A 6,000-nucleotide genomic window follows, 5' to 3' on the forward strand; every position below is an offset into this window, starting at 1 on the left:
CTGCTCTGACGGCGCGTCGTCCACAGGCGAGACAGATTCTTTGTATCAACTACAGGATGGCGTGCTTGGGGGCTGTTCCAATGGCAGCAGTATTCTGGACCCCTCTAAGCCGCCGAATCAAGCCGGAGTCTTCATGACTAACACTCAACCCGGGCAGAATTCTACGGCTGTGGCAACAATAACCACCGGGTCGGCAGCAGCCGAGTCAAGAGACCCCACGTGCCCCCGGCTCAGGTACTAATGGACCTCATGGATAAGATGACGGCTCTGTTGACAGCTGTGGTTGAGTCGGCAGATAAGGCTCAGCATGACGTGGAGGTGGCACGACTACGTGAAGAGGTGGCACAAGCCAAGGAAAATTTAGCAGCAGAAGATGTCAGGATGGCTGCGGACTGGGCGGCTTTGGATGATCGTGCTCGGCAGCTTCAAGCGAAGACTTTCCGGCTCTCGGTGGATCTGAACACTTCAGACGAGGTCATGAGGAGAAGATACCAGAAAACTCAGTCACGTCTGCCTCTGACTTACGATCCTAGGAACCTTTTCCACACACTCGGGGCCGGTCCTAGCAACTCACCGGAGGCAAACTGGTTCACAACACTCGTGACGGGGGCACCGGTTCAGCCGAGGGCTATGGAACCACCCGGTGTGAATACTGCTCCGCCTCATTACATGCCAGTACCACCGGGTCACTTCTCTAACCCTTTGGAGAATTTAATTGCCGCGTTGGCTCGTCTGGCGGCTCTCCCAATGGAAGGCGACTCTTCAACGGTGATCGAAACATGAAGAGTCAGAGAACTTCTTCAGACATCCATGGCACAGTAGGATGTGCACTCTTATAGTCGAGACAGAATCCACTCAACCCCTCGCCCAAGCCGGAGCCCGAGCTATAGCAGGCATATGGACTCGGCGTCTATGTCAAGCAATGCCCAACGCCATAACCAACTGTGCAGGCATGACCCAGCACAGGATGGAGCCTTTAACTTGGTAGATCAGGAGAGGATCCGTCAGGAGGCTGAGCGGGCGGTTCAACTGGCAGCTGAGCAGGCGGCTCATCAGACTTTTTCGGTTTATCCAGCAACCTCTGTTGAGGCAGGAGTGGCCACAAGGACAGGAGGTGTCCCTTGCATGGTGCCGGCTCTATGTAATGAGCGCTTGCCAAAAGATTTCAAGGGGCCTCGTAAAGTGCCTAATTACACGGCCGACTTGCATCCTAGGGCATGGATTGAAAGTTATGAGATGGTGATGGAGCTATTGGAGGTCAGCGATGCAGCAATGGCTAAGTATTTCACTATGGTGTTGGATGGAATAGCTCGGGTTGCCACCCAACTCCATCGGCTCATGGGCAGAGTTAAAAGCCCGGTTCATTCAGAACTTCAAGGACACATGTAAGCAACCTATGTCAATCATGGACTTGACTAACTGTAAGCAAGAGGAAGGTGAGTCCACGACCCATTGGGTGCGCCGGGTCAAGGAGATAATACATGCATTTGATAAGATGGATGCCGGCTCTGCGGTCTTAATGTTGTAGAAAAATTGCCGTTTTGAACCTCTGAAGCAGAAGCTGGGGCGGCTCAAGCGTGATTGTCATGACATGGGCCAGTTGATGGCGGCTCTGGTCAAATATGTTGATTCAGATAGTACCAAGGATCCCGCGTCTGATGAAGAGAAGGCAGGGAAGGGAAAAAAGAACGGTAATGGCAAGGGTCACCAGCATAACCCAGCGAATCAAGGAGGTAATAAACATAAGGCTGACGAGTTTGTGGCTAATGCTAGTACACAGGGAAACAACCAACAGCGCAAGGGGAGGCCACCTCCTCGGTCAGGCGGGTCAGGTCCCACCCTTGAGCAACTACCAAATGAACCCTGTCCGAGACACGACACCCGGGAGAAGCCATCTACCCATCTATGGAAGGACTGTATGATCATGAAGGCATTTAAAAATTCCAACATGTTCGATGGTAACCACGGACCTGGCGGCAGTTCAGGTGGCGGCGACTTTCATGGCCCGGGCGCCGGCTCAGGCGAAGGCGGTTTTCACGGCTAGGGCCATCTGGGTAACCAAGGTGGTTATAATCAGCAATCCGGCCAAAGTAATCAGCAGCAATAGCAGTAGCAGTCCGGGTATTAGAGTAACCCGAAACAGCTGAACAGTGGGCAGTACCACGTATTTACCACTAGTTTGTGCAAGAGGGACCAGAAACTTCATAAGAGGGCTGTAAACGCTGTTGAGCCGGCGGTTCCATGTTATTTGAGATGGTCAGAGCAGCCTATTGTGTGGAGTAGGGAGGATCACCCTCCCCAGGTTGATAATCCGGGTCACTTGGCTTTGGTGGTGGCGCCTCAGGTTGGTGGATATAAGTTTACTAAGGTTCTCATGGACGGAGGCAGTAGCATCAACATCCTCTATTATGAGACGTTTCGTCGCATGGGGTTGACTGACAAGAGTCTTAAATAGTCCAACACTGTTTTTCATGGTGTTGTACCTGATAAGTTAGCATACCCAGTTGGTAAGATTGAGCTGGAAGTAGCCTTTGGGAATGAATACGATTCTAGGGCTGAGAAGTTAACTTTTGATGTAGTTAAGATCAAAAGCCCATATCATGCCCTGTTTGGACGGCCAGCTTATGCCGAGTTCATGGCTCGGCTGTGTTATGTATATCTGCAGCTCAAGATGCCGGGTTATAAAGGCACCATCACAGTACATGGAAGCTGGAAAATAGCCCTGGAATGTGAAGAAGGTGATGCCGCTTATGCTGAGTCTGTTTGTGCAACAGAAGAATTAAAATTTTATAAAGGTAATGTTGACCCGGCAGACATGACGTCTTTGAAGAAGCCAACTACGGAGCATGAACCGGTATTGAAATTCAAATCAGCTGATGACACCAAGATGGTTGATTCTGTGCCTGGCGACTCATCCAAACAGTTCATTATCAGTGCTAACTTGGATCCAAAATAGGAAAGCGCGCTCATCGAGTTCATCCGTGAGAACCGGGACATCTTTGCATGGAAGCCTTCTGACATGCCGGGTGTCCCGAGAGAACTCGCTGAGCACACTCTCAATATTGATCCGAATTTAAGACGGTCAGGCAATTTCTTCGACGGTTTAACAAGGAAAGGCGCAAGGCGATTGGAGAAGAGGTGGCCCGGCTCTTGGCGGCCGGGTTCATTGTTGAAGTTTTTCACCCGGAGTGGTTGGCTAACCCAGTGCTTGTACTCAAAAAGAACGACACCTGGCGTATGTGTGTGGATTACACCGATTTAAATAAGGCTTGTACGGCTGACCCTTTTGCTCTCCTTCGTATTGATCAGATCATTGATGCTACGGCGGGTTGCGAGCGTTTGAGTTTTTTGGATGCCTATTCGGGTTATCATCAGATCAAGATGGCAGTTAAGGACCAGGAGAAGACAACTTTCATCACTCCGTTTGGAGCCTTCTGCTATGTGTCTATGCCTTTTGGGCTTAAGAGTGCCCAGGCGACTTATCAACAATGTGTGCAGAATTGCCTTCACAATCAGATTGGGCGTAATGTTCATGCTTATGTGGATGATATAGTGGTGAAATCCAGAGAGAAGGAAACCTTGGTAACTGATCTGAAGGAGACCTTTGATAACCTCTGGGTCTACAAGATGATGCTTAACCCGACCAAGTGTGTTTTTGGAGTCCCAGCTGGCAAACTCTTGGGTTTTTTTGGTGTCTAACAGAGGTATTGAGGCTAACCCGGAGAAAATTAAAGCAATTACATCTCTAGCTAAACCGGCATGCATCAATGACGTTCAGCGGTTGGCGGATCACATCGCAGCCTTAAGCCATTTTATAAGCTGGTTAGGGGAGAAGGTGATGCCTTTGTATCAAATGATGAAGAAGGCGGATGCCTTTGTCTGGAGTGACGCTGCTAACTCTGCTTTTGAGGATCTGAAGAAACAGCTCGCTGAGTCGCCGATTCTTGCTGCTCCGGTTGAGAAAGAGTCGTTGTTGTATGTGGCTGCTAACTCACATGCTGTCAGTGTGGCCATTGTTGTGTAGCGCAAGGAGGCTGGTAAGGAACATCTGGTCCAACGGCCGTTTTACTACGTTAGTGAGGTGCTCATTGAATCTAAACAAAGATATCCACACTGGCAGAAGCTTGTTTATGGGGTGTTCATGGCAAGCCGGAAGCTCAGGCATTACTTTCAGGGTCACCCAATCACTATGGTTAGCTCTGCTCCTCTAGGAGACATTATTCAAAATAGAGAAGCCACGGGACGAGTCGCCAAGTGGGCTATTGAACTTGGGTCTCATGGTTTGAAGTATGTGCCACGTACTGCAATCAAATCTCAAGCACTGGTTGACTTCATTAATGACTGGACAGAGTTACAGATGCCAGAGGAGAATCCAGACAACACATATTGGACGATTCACTTTGATGGGTCCAGGCAATTGGAAGGCTCGAGGGCTGGAGTTGTTCTAACTTCTCCTCGAGGTGACAAATTTCGTTATGTGTTACGATTGATGTTTCCTTGCACTAACAATGCAGCTGAGTATGATGCCTTGCTTCATGGTCTTCGAATGGCTAAGGAAATGAGTTTAAGCTGGGTACGATGCCTAGGAGACTCAGATCTGCTGGCTCAACAAGTGTCAGGCAAGTGGGATTCTAAGGATCCTCTCATGGCGGCTTATCGCCGCGAGGTCGACGCTGTTGCAGGGCAGTTTAAGGGTTATCAACTGGAACACATTGACCGCAAGAAGAACAAAGCAACTGACTCCTTAGGCCGGTTGGGATCTCAGCGTAAGCCGGTGCCACCTAACACCTTTTTAGATGTTTTACATAACCCGTCTGTTAAGTTGCCTACAGAGGAAGATTTGGCCATTCCTGACCCGGAGGCACAGTTGGTGGCGGCTCTTCATGTCATTCCAGATTGGACAGTACCGTTCTTGGATTACATGACCCGGGGCGAGTTGCCAGAGGACGAGACCCTGGCCCGACAGATAACCCGGCGGTCCAAGTCAATGACAATTTCTGACGGTGAGTTGTATCATCGCAGCGTCACTAGGGCGTTTCAACAATGTGTCTCTCCTGAAGAAGGTCAAGAGATTCTTCGTGAGATCCATAAGGGAGATTGTGGTCATCATGCCGGCTCAAAATCTCTAGTGGCCAAAGCTTTTCGTCATGGCTTTTACCGGTTAGTGGCTCACGCTGATGCAGAGGATCTGGTCAGTAGGTGCGATGGATGTCAAAAGTTCGCACGACAATCACACGTACCGGCTCAAGAACTGCGGATGATTACAATCACTTGGCCGTTTACAGTTTGGGGGCTTGATATGGTTGGACCTTTCAAAAGATCCAAAGATAAAAAGACACATCTTTTGATGGCAGTTGAAAAATTCACAAAATGGGTTAAGGTAGAGCCAGTGAGCAAGTGTGATGCAGCCACGGTGGTTCAGTTCATGAAAAAGGTGTTTTTTCTCTTTGGTTTTCCACACAGCATTATAACTGACAACGGCACTAATTTGTCCCAAGGTGCTATGGAGGAGTTTTGTCAACGTGAGCATATCCGGCTTGATATTTCTTCAGTAGCTCACCCCCAATCTAATGGTCAAGCTGAGAGAGCAAATCAGGAAATTTTAAAAGGTCCCAAGCCCCGGCTTATGGTTCCTTTACAACGAACACCAGGTTGTTGGGTAGAGGAGTTACCTTCGGTGCTATGGAGTATCAATACCACTCCTAACAGGTTTATAGGTTATGCACCTTTCTTCATGGTTTATGGAGCAGAAGCAGTCCTGCCTAGTGACATCCGTCATGACTCACCCCGCGTGGCGGCTTACGTTGAAGCTAATAATGAACAAGCCCGACAGGATGCACTTGACTTGTTAGATGAGGAACGAGATTTGGCAGCAGTCTGATCAACAATTTATCAACAACACATGCGCCGTTATCACAGCCGTCGGGTTAAAACTAGAACCTTTCAAGAAGGCGACTTGGTGCTCCGACTCATCCAGGATCAGTCCGACACACACAAGCT

The sequence above is a fragment of the Triticum aestivum genome, chromosome 7A (assembly GCF_018294505.1).
Source record: "Triticum aestivum cultivar Chinese Spring chromosome 7A, IWGSC CS RefSeq v2.1, whole genome shotgun sequence".
Lineage (NCBI taxonomy): Eukaryota > Viridiplantae > Streptophyta > Magnoliopsida > Poales > Poaceae > Triticum > Triticum aestivum.